This window comes from Lepidochelys kempii, chromosome 1, assembly GCF_965140285.1.
Source record: "Lepidochelys kempii isolate rLepKem1 chromosome 1, rLepKem1.hap1, whole genome shotgun sequence".
Classification (NCBI taxonomy): Eukaryota; Metazoa; Chordata; order Testudines; family Cheloniidae; genus Lepidochelys; species Lepidochelys kempii.
The window spans coordinates 95,309,030-95,323,867 of NC_136380.1; positions in this window are offsets into that span (position 1 = coordinate 95,309,030).

Here is a 14,838-nt window from a genome sequence, read left to right on the forward strand (position 1 = left end):
CAGCTAGAGCCCCCAGCCAGTGACCTGGGACAAATATATACCACCCCCGCTGGGCACCTCCAAGAGGCAATACTTCCCCTCTCACAAGCATATAGTCTGATTAAAAGCAAAAAGCCTTTTAATAACAGAGAGAAACAATGTGGCGTTATGTTGGGGAAACACCACCAACAGGATTCATAACACAACACATGAGCAAAAAACCCACCCCAAGCAAATTGGGGCATGTCCTTTCCCTTTTGTTCTTGAGTCCAGCAACCCAAAATCACCCAAAGTCCCAAAAGTCCAATGACCCAAAAGTCTCTGTCCCTGGTCAGGGCAGCCCCAGAGTATTAATACCTATCCCCACCCTCTCTCAATTCACAGAGTTTTGGAACCCATGTCCCTTGCCTAGCAAGTGCTACTTAGTTGATGGCGAGTCCCTCCATCATCACAAAAGGCCAAGTACAGTTCCACTGTCCTTGATTCCCATAATCAGGGTAATAACAATTTATTCTTCCTGCCCCAATAACAGAGACACTGGGGATCTCACAGCAGCCAAAGTGACCATTTGGGCAGCTATGGCCTCATTCTAGGCAGGGTGGGTGTGCCTATGCAAATAAGATCAGCCCCTAAAGTTCTTTTCCACAACTTGCCACACCTCACCACCAGATGTCAGGATGGAGCTCATCCTGACTCTGCTTACACCTCTTTCACTATTTTCAACTAACTTTGAGTATTTGTAGCCAGCAGCTTCCAATTGTCTGCTCACCTTTTCCTCTTTACATGAAGACAAGCGGAGGTAAGAATCCATACATGCCTCCCACAACAACCAAATTGCTGCTGCATCTCTTTTGGCATCACTAGAAGGTTTGTATATGAGGATATACTGAGCCAATCTATTCTCTAGGTCCGAAATAGTGCAGACATCAGCTAGGGCTTGTTTAGTCCAAGGACTGTGCCCAAATTTTTGAAGGATTTGTTTAAAAGGTGTAATTTTTTTTTAACAAAAGGTGAGGTTGGAGTTCCTTTTGACTTCATTCTTTCCTCTGGTACTGGCTTACCCTGTTTTCTTTTAAACATCTTAACGGATATTTCAATCTCTTTGTCACTCCTGGTATTACTTAACAAGTGACACAGCCTAGATTCTGAAATCATAGCTTATCAAATTTCCTCGTCACACCTGGCACAGGTCAGTGAGTGACACAGCCTAGATTCTCTGAACCTGCTACTCTTTATTCCAGCGAGTAGCTTAGCCTGGCCCTTAGGCCTTCTTGCTGCCCCTGATACTTCAGTGAGCAATAGGACTTAGGTTTAGTAATCGTAGCTTAATCTATGCGTTTTTCCCCTGCTACCTTCGCAGATGCCGGCAGGTTTCCTGCTACCTTCCTGGAGGCCAGCAGGTCTGGTTAACCTGTTTTTCCCTGCTACCTTCTCAGAGGCCAGCAGGTCTGGTTAACCTGTTTTTCCCTGCTACTTTTTGGAGGCCAGCAGATCTGGTTAACTTGATTGTTTTTAGTAATCTTAGCTTAATTTATACACTTTCCCCTGCTACCTTCCCGGAGGCCAGCAGGTCTGGTTAAACTAATAGAAATGCCTAGCTCAATAGAGCTGGTGGTGTGCACACCAATATTTACAATAACTGAGGTTATTTACCAATATTCTCCCTTTTGCAATTCTCCACCAAAATGTTATACCAATAAAATAAAAACCAGCAGGATCTTATTAAAGGGGAAAAGGCAAAATGCCACATTTATTGTGAATACAGAAAGAATCATACTAAGCAGTTAGTTATAGCTATAACATTCCATTCAATCTCATATTTATTCACACATTCATTCATTCATACACACACACACACACAGGTTCTGCAATGTTGTTATCATAGTTACCAGCCTTAGAGTTGCTCATGCCAAGCCACTGGCCAGGTGGCCTGGACATGAGGAGGGAGCAGGGCCTTGTCAGATGCTCATCAGATGCTCCTGGAAGTTGGTTTACAGAATCAGACCCCAAAGTTCTCACTTTCTAGAGTCCATCTTTATAAGAATTTTTTCCTATGCCAGTCTATGGGAATTGCTTCATCATGCTGTTGCTGGATCAATCAGCAGATAGCACATTCCTGATGGCTCCGTGCTGCCAGATGTTATCTTGTTCTTTGGTTCTCTCATCCTTGAGGCTGTTGGGTGGATTCCAGTCTGCCCTCCGGGAGTCCTCTGGTTATTTCCACTTGACACCTTCTTCAGCCGATGGACACTGGATTCTTAGGCTGGCACCTCCCTGATCATTCAGTTATTATCCACACCAAGCATCCATCTACATACATCCTCTATCTCTATTTTAATCAAAATTGTTAACAAAGCGAGATGAATACAACAAATTGTGGGGAGTCTCTTGGTGCTGTTTCTGTTGTTACAGAGTATTGCTTTGAGTCTCTCTCTGTGTCAGTAGTTGTTGTTACAAAGAATTGCTTTGAGAAATGTACTAACACAATTAGCAGCTTGCAAGTTTCACACATAGAGGGAGAGAAACAGTACCAAAAACCAAGAAACCTCTTAATTAGTAATACCCTGGAATTTAAACTATGGGGACTCAAACTCATTTGTGATTTTAATACAGAACTTCTTTAATATGATCCAACAAAGTCACAGACATGTTAATGTTTATAGAGCTGTTTCAATTTTGTCCTGATGAGAACCTTCCTCATATAGCCCCTGCTGCTGAAGGGAAAATTAAAAATAACACAGATGCTGTTTCAAGCATGAATGCATTTGTGAGAAACTAACACATACAAAGATAAAATGTTGCTAAAACCAATGACCAGCTGAAGAAATGTTAATATATAGACCCAAAAGACCCATTCAGAAGTGCTGTTACATCATAACTATCCTACAGTAATGGATGCTCATATTACAGAGGCTTTAACAATAGCTGTAATCTCTCACCTGTCATTTAAAAAAAGTATTGGTTTTTAACAGTTTATTTAAATAATACATGTGGTGTCTTAGTTTGAATTTAAGCATTAAGCTGTTACCCTTTCAGCTGCAGCCATTATTATGGGGGCTACAGCAATGACTTTTGCCCTGCACAACAAAATAGTGTTGGCTGCCAGTGGCTTCACACCTTCGGAGGCTGCCGGGGCATGGGCTGGGAGCATCTGACCCAAAAGATTCCTTATTTTTTTGTCCTGGGCCTCCCAGCCTTTGCTGCCAGGGATACTCCTTACTTCTGTGAGTAGCACTATTGAAGCAATGGGTGTGTGCATGTAAGTAATGCTATGCCCAGAGAATCAGGCACATTAGGTTACCACAGAGGTGAATTCTTACTGTTATAGCCATAGCCACAGCACATTTGGATCTGTGTCTGTGAACTGTCATCGTACACCAGGCCAGCGCATGTGTTGACCAAATGTTTAGAGGGTTCAAAACCTTTAAGAGCAACACCTTTAAGTATCAGGGCCTGTCATGTGGCTGTCCTGGCCTATTCTTCATCATTGCATCCCCCTCTCAGACATCAGCTCTGATATATTTAACCTGAGTCTCCCATCCTGACTACTGAGGTTGCTGAGATGTAAAAGGAAAGGGAATGCCAGCAAGGCCTAGGGCTAATGCATCTATGGCATTTTGTCTGACAAAAAGGGCAACAGCTGTTTGCTATACAAGAGGCTGAAGTGACTTTGCCACCCTAGAGCTACTGAGATAGGTGGGACTGTTCTTTCTTTCAGAACATGCATCAGTCTAACTGTCTCAAGTGAGTGATGGAGATTGGTTTGCAGGAGTGGTATCACTCTAGTGAGAATGTTGGTTTATTGGCAGGGGTTGCTCATAGCTCATGACCATATTTTACTGTTTGTTTTGGGTCTTGGAGTGGGCAAGCCAACTGGATGTCTCTGGCAGTTATATTAGTGTAAAATAATGGAAGTAGCTGCTATAGGGATGATTAATGTGTCCCCTTCCTGCAACATTCTGTGACATCAGGATCAGCGTTCCTTTGTTTTGTAATAAAGTTTCCAGAAGTTCCTAAATAAGTCACCCATAGCTAGCACACAAATCAGTGTTGTTGGATCTCCTCCATCAACTGTTGTTGGCAGATAGGTGAGACTGCAGAGTTTCATTTTACAATATTTGCAGAAAATAACCACAGTATTTGAATTGCAAAATATTCAGTAAATTTGAAAGTGTGGGAAACAGCTTTTGCTTTTGCCTCCAGCAATGTTAGAAAAATAGTATTTCCTGAAAAAGCTGATGTTATACTTTATATTTAAGTGGTATAATTGTATGGAAAGACTGAAGACTTAGTTAGTAGGTGTGCTAATTTAAACGGGGGGGGGGGTTATTGTTTGTAGGTGGAGGATTAGTCACTACAGCTGGCCAGAATACAAGATTTTTTTGTGAAAAATGTTTAGGTTTCATAATTTGTTTTCATTATGATATGGAATAAGCCAATACTTTTCAAGATATTCCACAGAAGATCATGAGAGAGACCCATGCCAGAATAGCCAGTAACCTGGTAGTCAGGGCTCACCTCAGAGGTAGGAGACCCAGGTTCAAACTCCTGCATTCCCTGATTCCTACATTCCAGGTGACAGCCAGGAGCTCAGTAGTTAGGGCAATTTGAGGGTAGTGCTTTCTCATATCGACTAGAAATTCCATCCTGGATCTGAGAAATCTTCCTGACAAACATTTAATTGAAAGTGACAAACTTCAATGAAAAGTGTTGCTCTCAACAAATCAGCATTTTCTGATTCCTCCCCTCCCCACCCCCACACCCCCACACACCATAAAAAGTTGTCGAAAAATTCCTAACCAGCTCTATTAGCCCCAAGTTTCATATTAATAGCAACATTTACATCCAAGTGTCTGGGAAAACTTAGCTTCTCAGTTAAACTTTCATCTGCACACTTTTTCTTACAGCAATAATTTAAGACATAGGTGGTGCAGAAGAGACAAATATACAGAGACACTAAAACAGGTCATTTACTTTTGATGATTTTTTAATTTACAAAACTTAAAAAGGAACTGCCAAAGTATTTTTCATAGGGCTGTATTGTGGCTTTTAAGCCACTGCTACGATTGAGGGGTTCTGCAGGATTGGGGAAAGACACCTCAGAAGAGGAGCAGAGCTCTGAGGTGGGGGAGGGGGAACACAGGTGAGTGGCTAGGGATGTCCCAAAATGGATGCATGAGGAGCTGGGGGACAGTTGCTGATGGGGCATTAGGTGGGTGGGGAGTGTTTGTGGGCTGTGGGGCAATGGGATAGGGGTGGAATCAGGAAGGGGACCCCAAACCTATTCTTCAGCTTGGGCATTATAGGGCCTTGTTACCTCAGTGAAGAGAGTGCCAGCTTTTCTTAATGGGCCAGCGTGGAGGGGAAGCAGAACTAATGCCTCACCTCCTTTCCCCCCTTCTTATTGGCATGGTGCTCCATCACATCTCCTACAAGGCTGCACTGGTGCCTCTCCCTATCTAGGCCATAATGTCTGAAATTTGTTTCCCATCCCGAAATGATATTTTCTCCATTGAATTCTTGGTTATTTTTGGTTTGGTTGCTTTGGTTTTTATTTGGCAACCTAGTCTTCTAGAATTTGGGGATTCATTTATTTAAAAATATCAGGGGGTAGCCATGTTAGTCTGTTTCCACAAAAAGAACAAGGAGTCTGGTGGCACCTTAAAGATTAACAGATTTAGTTGGGCATAAGCTTTCGTGGGTAAAGTTTTGTGAAGTGGGTTTTTTACCCACAAAAGCTTATGCCCAAATAAATCTGTTAGTCTTTAAGGTGCCATCGGACTCCTTGTTATTTATTTAAAAGATTATCATTATATTTTGAGAGAGAATTTACTGCTCACTCACTCTCTGTGGAGAAGTGATGTTGTTTGTTTGTTTTTTAAGGAAAATATTAAGAACTGCATCTTCTTTGCAGGCAGAATGAAATTACCTGTAAATGTTGTCAGTGTTGCTTGAAATTTACAGATCAAGGATGGTCAGAGACCTGGCTTTTAAAGAATTAGTAGTCTTCCCAATACACTTCAGAAACATAATGCCCCATTTCCCCCCACTAAATCTTAGAAACATTCCTTGCCCTTTAAATTGCTCCCCAGACACACTTGGATAGTTGTGATCAGTTGAATGTACTCACAGAAATGCCATTCACTGAATTAGTTTATTTTATACTTTGAAATGATTAAATATTAGTCCTCGTTTCTCCCGTAGTGTGAGGCTCTGATCTTGTCTCACTCTGTGCCAGAAACAAATTGAAATAGATATGTTGAACACCTGCCCAGCAACAATTGCTTCATGACAGCTTTCAGTCCTCCTAGCTTCTCTCCCTTTGGGATAGTTTAGTGATTTGGATAGCATTAGTAATAGAGATACAAAGTACTGTCTTGAGTCAGATGCTTTGCTATGGACTTTACTGTATCGAGGGGTTTTGAAACAGGTTTCCAGACATTTGTTTGGATTGTGAATATCTCAAAGCATCCCTAATATTACACCACAGCACTTATATTTTCTGGAATGGTAATGGGAAAAATGACACGCTGAGAGAAGTCACTTCCATACTTAAAATGTGACTGCTCAGAGCACAACTGATTCTTTACAGCAACAGGGCATTCTAAGACACTGTGGTACATTTTAACACTCTGAAGATTTATAAACGAGTTACATAAATGTTCCAAATATAAACAAAACATGGTTTTAAAATAGCTTTTCAGCTTCTGTTACATCCAGCTTGGAAGTGTTGTGGTCTGCAAATTCTCCTGTTTAAATTTCTATACAAGAAAAAGTGCATTCATTTGGTCTCAAAATTAATTAATAAATAAAAAAACAGCTATAGATAATTCCTGTACATTGGCTAGTCATTGCTATATAAACCAAAAGTAAATCCTGGCACGAAAGTATGCAGCCTGTTTAATTTGGAAAAGTAAAAACACTGCCTTTAAAAAAAAACGTGTTCTGTTTCTTTGCACTGGATCTTGGCTGCTCCAGAGCGGGCCTGTTTGACTACAAATCCAAAGAGAATTCTTAGAGCATGGTGTTTGCTCAAGTTTAGGGCATGATGTAAGCCTTATTCTGTAGATGAAGGCTCATTTTAGCAAAAATCTTGTCTTAGCAAATAAAACTGGTCTGTGTTTTTGCTGTGTGGATTCCATCAGCAACATTTATTTTAATTTTTTTGTTTGGCATGCAAAAACAGAACTGGATTTGAGTTTCAGTAGGTGAGGAGAGAAGTGTGTCATTCTTAGTAGATTTAACCAAGTATGAGAGCAAGGTTACATTAATGCTAACATTTAGGGCATTTCTTAATTAAATAGAACCTGGCAGTAGCAGGCTTTGTTTTAACTCTGATTTAGTTTACCAAAAACTCTTCTACAAAGTGAAATTACCCGAGGAAAAGTGGCTATTGCATTATGTGATCATTCTATGGAACTATACATTTGTTTCTGACTTTGGATATTTGTCTCTGTAGCTTCCCATGCCTGTCTGTTAGGGACTGATATATAATGTCATAAATTGACTTTGGGGCTTTTAAAACATGGTCATACATAGTCTACAGATGCCTCACAATGGTCTATGTTATCACAAGCTATTCTTTCCACAAGAAACACTACAAATAAGGTATTGTCTATTAGCAGAACATAAATATGCAGACAGGCAGATATAGTATTACTGGGGATTTGTAAGGAGAGTGAAATATGTATCCCTGTAAAAAAATCTTAGTCTACAGAAATATTCTGTGTAGTAAAACGTTTTATATAAATATTCATAAAACAATGTTTATATAATTGATATCTTATACCAATTTTATTCTGCAAAAGAATCTTCTAAAATTTAGTTTCAATGAAATATTTGTTTGCAATAAATGCAAAAAAAAAAAGATTAATTGCATATGTATGGACAGACACACCGACGACAGTCTGTGAGATAAGGGCCAGATTGACAAAGAAATTTATGCACTTTACTGCCTCTTGCCTAAGTCCAAAATTTAGGCACCACTAACATTCACAAAACCACCACCCTGTGGCCGCCTAATCATGTAGGTACCTAGATTTCCCAGGCACCAAAGTTTTTGTGGGTGAGTGTGTACAAAGCTACCTAAGTACTGATGCGGCCAGGTTGTTTGGCACCCTAAACTAGATTCTGAAACCCTGCCTACCTTACCTGTGAAACCCAGTTTGGTAGCTGTGCTCAGAACATGTATAGCCCACACAAAAGACAGTTGAGGGCAACCAGGTGTGTGCGTCTACCAGAATATCCAATAGCCACTTAAGGTACTCCCCTGACCTGGCTGTAGCATCAATCTCTCAATTTTTCTCACCGCAGCCCAATGAACATTTAATCACTTATACAAAGTGGGGCAGCCTCAACAGGAAAGATTAACAGAGGCCTACCCCAGAGTACTCAATAGTCACCAGATTACGGCACTCTCATGGAAGCAGGGAGATCTGGATTTAAGTCCCTGCTCCAAATCATGCAGAGTTGGGATTTGGAAACATGTCTTCTAAATCCTAGGGCAATGCTCTGACCAGCGGGCTATTGGCTCTAATGAGCCCGGAGGAATCTCTCTCTCTTCTTTTATGAGGAAGAGGAGTCCTGGCTTAGGCTCCTAACACCAGTAGAGGGTTCATGGCTAAGAATCCAGAGCAGTGATAGGCACCTCCCTTTATCCCATTGGTAGGCACCTAAGTCTCTTGGAGTCCATATGCCCTACCTCTTTCCTCTGTGTTTCACTCCTGCAGGCAATGGCATCAGGCTTGCTCAGCTGTAGTTATAATACTGTTATTGAACATTATAGATATTTAGTAATTTTAAATAGAAGTGGAGACAAGGATATAGGGCAATTACTTTACAAGCATGAAGGAAGGCTACTCTTACATAGTCATTTGCCTGTTGGGTCACTGGTCCATAAAGGACGCATAGAAAATCACCTTCACTCCCAGGAGGGCAGTATCCTTCTCAAGCATGTGTTTTCACAAAAGAATACTTTGACAAATGTCACCTGAATATAAAGCATTGGAAAGAGATTGAGATACAAAATACACAGAGCTTAGATTTTATTTGCGGACTTGGTTATCACAATTCCAATTGCAGAGTTATAGTTAAGGGTCTGGCACCATTATATGGTAAGCTTCTTTTTTCAGGAATTTATTTCTTGGCCTTTCAAGTTTCCTCTGATGTGAAACTGCATACACCAGAGATAGAAAACACAATATCTCAGCACAAGGGAAATTTTATTTTATTTTATTTTTTGCATTGTTTCAAAAGACAAAGATGATGCAAGAATCATAAGTTATGGTTGTTCACCAAAAATATAAGAAATTCATAATTGTGTATATAAACTTATATACATAAACATCAGTAGCTGATGTTCTTATTAAAAATTTCTATTCTGAAGTGCTTTTCATTTCAAAATGCCTAAACACACATTAAGAATTAACAATCAGTACATCCAGTTTGCTAAAGACAAACACTGATGAGGCTGGCCAATTCAATTTGTAGATGTGTGTGACTATATAAATTGAGGTTTTATGTATGCACCTTTCAGTTTGTGAGCATATCTGAAAGTCTGGCCAATATGTATTAGTTACATTTCAAGAGGATTCTCTTACGTGTCTAGATTAAGGCCAGAAGGGACCATTATGATCATTTAGTTAGACCTCCTGCATAATGCAGCCCATAGACTTTCCCCAAATACAAATGATGCTAACATATCCACATTCATGACTGGTGAAAGACATCCAAAAACTCCAGTTCATGAAAGACAAGTTAATTATAGCAGGTCTTCATATTTGTAATATTTTCAATTTCTGTTCATGTTTATGGTCTTGTATTAGGCAAAGGCTTGATTTAGGTTGAAAAACTGCTATTAAACAATGTCATTGTGTCTGGGTACAGTATATGAATAAATCTTACATATACACACTAGAACAAAACACAATGGGATGAGTACATAATAGCATTTGCATTTATCCAGAATGCTTTATATTACAGGTTTAAAAATATTGCCCATTTTACCTATCAAATTAAAATGCACAAAGGTCCAGATTTAACTCTTAGTGAAATCAAGGGGAATCTTTTAATTGACTTCACTGGGAAGCCTGCTGGATCAAGCCCTAAAATCCTTCTTTTGTGCTGACTTCCAACCATAGATTCCCATGGACTTGCAGGTATGAAATATACAGGACATATTACATATTTTGTAGGATAAATCCACTATTCACAGAAAATAAAACTGACTTTCTAAAATTCACTACATTTATTTACAGTTTGGAAGTTCATAATTGGAGAGTGCATTTAAAAATAATTTACACCTGGGGGTGGAATCAGTATGACAATAAAATGATTAAACAGCAAGATATCCCTGTTTTCGCTAATGTCTAACCATGGAGAGGATCTGTTTGGTTCATTACCTGTACATCACTCCCTGCTTTCAAGCATTACAAATGTGACACCTTTCTTTTTTGTCCTTGAAAAGCAGCTATATTATTACTGAATCTGTCACACGGTATTAAATGACAAGTGAAAAACAGAATTGGGAACAGAGACAATTTAGAAAAGTTGCTTAAAATAGTCAATCTTTTTTGACATAGCTTCTTTGAAGGATAGTCACGATGCTGGTGGCGGTTTTTTAAACAGACATTCTGTACAATAACAGTCTTTTCTATCACTGTTAAGAAGTATTCTATATTCATAATAAGAAATGTTTTAATAGTGAGGCCATTCTCTAATAATTGGGTTGTAGATAATGTCTTTGACCTTTTTACTTAAATAGGACTCTTGCTGGTCTAATGGACAGTAGTATTACTAGCACAATGTTTATGTCAATAAAATGATAGTCCTAACTAATCCACCAACCCTTAGATTTTAAATCCAACTGACTAGACTCCAAACTTTGTAAAAAAGAGATTAATGCCTTTTTGAAAACTTAAATATTCACCACACAAGTCTGCCTGGAGAAACATCAGTGACTTGGAAGAGAGGAGATATCTGGATCTGACATTCCTTTGTAACTTTTTTCTCTCTTTAATCCTGGCTAAAGAGAAATTAAAAGGAAAATTAAAATTAAAATTAAAAGTTGCACACATACAAAATGGGAAGTGACTGCCTCGGAAGGAGTACTGCAGAAAGGGATCTGGGGATCATAGTGGACCACAAGCTAAATATGAGTCAACAGTGTAACACTGTTGCAGAAAAAGTGAACATTATTCTGGGATGTATTAGCAAGAGTGATGGAAGCAAGACACAAGAAGTAATTCTTCCACTCTACTCTGTGCTGATTAGGCCTCAACTGGAGTATTGTGTCCAATTCTGGGCGCCACATTTCAGGAAGGATGTGGACAAATTGGAGAGAGTCCAGAGAAGAGTAACAAAAATGATTAAAGGTCTAGAAAACATGATCTATGAGGGAAGATTGAAAAAAATAGGGTTTGTTTAATCTGGAAAAGAAAAGATTGAGGGGGGACATAAGTACCAGTTTTCAAGTATGTAAAAGGTTGTTATAAGGAGGAGGGAGATTTTGTTTCTTAACCTGAGGATAGGACAAGAAGCAATGGGCTTAAACTGCAGCAAGGGGGGTGTAGGTTGTACAATAGGAAAAACTTCCTACCTGTCAGGGTGGTAAAGCATCGGAATAAGTTGCCTAGGGAGGTTGTGGAATCTCCATCTTTGGAGATTTTTAAGAGCAGGTTGGACAAATACCTGTCAGGAATGGTCTAGAAAATACTTAGTCCTGCCATGAGTGCAGGGGACTGGACTAGATGACCTCTCAAGGTCCCTACCTGTCCTGTGATTCTATAAATTTAATCTGATTTACATGGTTCAAAAAATGAAATAAGGTATGCTGAGATTTCTGAATGGGACCACTGGCACAAGTGTTGTGAGGGCTCTTCAGAAACACCACCAAAGTGGCTAAGGAGATAAGGTTCTGATGTGGTCTTAAATTATTCAGATCTTGAATCTATTGAGGAGCTTCAGGAGCATAACCTACAATCAAGGGGACAAACTCCAATAGTGACTGGACACTTCCATGAGATTGAACTTCACACTTCCTAGCAATGCTAATGAGGTTTACCTGTGATGGATTTTTTTCCCAAGGATGTGGTGTGCTTCTCAGTCATCATATATATGTATATATGCCCATGGTAAGATTAATCTTGAATGAATTTATCAGGATGATTTTCTATCAGTCCTTAGAATAAACAAGCTCAGAACAAAAGGGCATGTGGTGTTACTCACAAAGCTGAACTTGACAAATATGGTTGGGAGTGGCTGGGGAGTGGAAGCCTTAGTACCAGCAGTAACAAAATATAAAACTCACAGCAAAATATTGAGTTTTACACTTACTTAGTGATTTAACTTTCTATAACATTGCAAAGCAAACGCATGTTACACATATCTGCAACTCTTAGAGATGTCATAGTGAGGATAGCAACACTATACAATATAACATGGAGAGGTAGAGAATTGGCATTATTGGTCAGAGGTTATATAGGCAGTAGCTTTAGTGTTAAACAAAGACATTCAAAATTGCACTGCACCCAAATGTTGCTCTGCGGGGAATACCACCAGAAGGTTGCTCAGCCACCTCCCAAATGAAGAAACTATGAGGCACTTTTCTCTTTGTGTCAATATACACATTACTGAAAAATGAAAGTTATGGAGAACAGACGTTATCCCACTGCAGAACTTATTGTGGTATACAAAGGGAAAACCCTACATTTTAGAAAGGATGCAGGATCCTTGTTTAGACTTTGCATTACATATTTTGTGTAAAATTAACATCTTGTAAAATTGGAAGGGTTTGATTATGGTAGCTGTCACTGATTTGTTTTTAATCCATGTTTGACCGTTTAAAAAAAACACTGTGTTTATAGCAATACTGACAAGTGAGATTGAACATATTAGCGCAGGAGGCCCAGAACCAATAATTGAACCATTAAGCAAATTAAAGAAAGTTAGACTAGAATAAAAACATATAAACTGTGCAAAAAGACTCAGACTGTAATTAAAGATACTCAAACTAGAAGATAGGTTTCAGAGTAGCAGCCGTGTTAGTCTGTATCCACAAAAAGAAAAGGAGTACTTGTGGCACCTTAGAGACTAACAAATTTATTTGAGCAAGTACTCCTTTTCTTCAAACTAGAAGAGTGAGTGTGGAAAGATGAACATTCTGAAAGTAAAAAGATAAAAAAATGTTCATTCTGAACTAAAAATTCTATACAAATCAAGGGAGAATTGTCACAGAATCATAGAATTTAAGGCCAGATCATCCAGTCTGACCTCCAGAATATCACAGGCCACCAACGCTACCCAGCTTCCACACACTAAACCCAACCACTGAAATGAGACCAAAGTATTACAGCCTAGAGGAGACCTGCCTATTATGTGCCACAGGCAGAGAATAGGAGGGATCAAGATGCACCAGTGTCCAAGGTTCCAACAGTGACAGGGAAATTATTAAATTAGATATACCCAGATAATCCTTAAAAGTGACCATCACTCACACACTCCAGGGAACACGACCCCCTACTCTCCAAGGTCACTGCCAAGCTGACCTGAAAATTTTTTTTTTAATTTTCAGGCTGAATTTGTTCATGGCCAGTTTATACTCATTTGTTCTTGTACCGACATTGTCCTTCAGCTTAAATAGTTCTTCACCCTGGTATTTACCCCCTGTGAAGGCGTTCTGCTTACCACAGGTGTGCCTCCTTGTGGCTAAGCTAGAAGTAAGCTCTCATCCTATCTGGCACCCCTGTCCATCAGTTACTCACACTCCCATCTCCATGACTCAGGGTGCTCCCTCTTCATGAGTCAGCCATCTACCAAGTCACTATATAGTTCTCCCCTTCTGGGGTAACCAAATCCCACCAGACAACCTGTCCAGATGCAGTCTCAGACGTTCTTCTTTTTCAAATCTAAGTCCAGTGTCAATTTCCTAGTGACTGGAAGCCCACACACTACTCCAAATTCCAGCCCAGAGACCCTATGACTACCAACCTGAGTCTGCTCTGTCTCTGATTCTGTTGCTGTTTCCCTTGGCTCCTTCCTATCTCACCTGTTTATCTCCTTGCCAATCTCTGGGTTTATCACTAGGGATCCCACTGCTCCTGATGGCTACTTCACCTCTCTTGGCCTCTTGCCAAACTCCCTAGTCCAGTTCAGGACCACAAGGCTTTCTCTTCCCCTGGATTTCCTCCTTGTTCCTGGCCAATTTTCTGTCTAGGGAACAACTGCAGATCTCATCCCAGCAGCCCCTTCCTGCCTTCTCTGACTGGTTTTATACTCCTATCCCAGCTCCTCCCTCACCTGGGCTTCATCTGCAATTAGTGCTTATCAATCCCTGGCTTCCTTTCAGTTGCAGCATATAAAGTTAATTTGCCCCTCTGGCCCACATTAACCCACCCAGAGCTTCTGTAGGGTGGACACCCCATCACATTCCCTAATGTATGTACAGAGTTCAGACATATCACTTCTCAGCCTTCTTTTTGCTAGTCTAATAAAGCTGAGCTCTTCTAGTCTCCTCGTAGAAGAGAGGTTCTCCATTCCCCATGTCATCCTAGAAGCTCATCTCTGCACCTGTTCCAGTTTCAATTACTTTTTCTTGAACATGGGTGACCACAATTATACACGGTGTTCCAGATGAGGTCTTACCATTGCCTTATACTGTGGCATTAATACTTTTCTCTCTACTGGAAATTCCTCGCCTAATACATGCTAGGACACATTTGCATTTTCCACAGCCACATCACATTGGTGGCTCATAATCATCCTGTGACTGACCCACCCACCCAGGTGTGTCTCATCCTCTGTTGCTTCCAACTGCTGAAGCCCCCATCTTGAAGAAGAAACTCATATTATTTGACCCTAAGT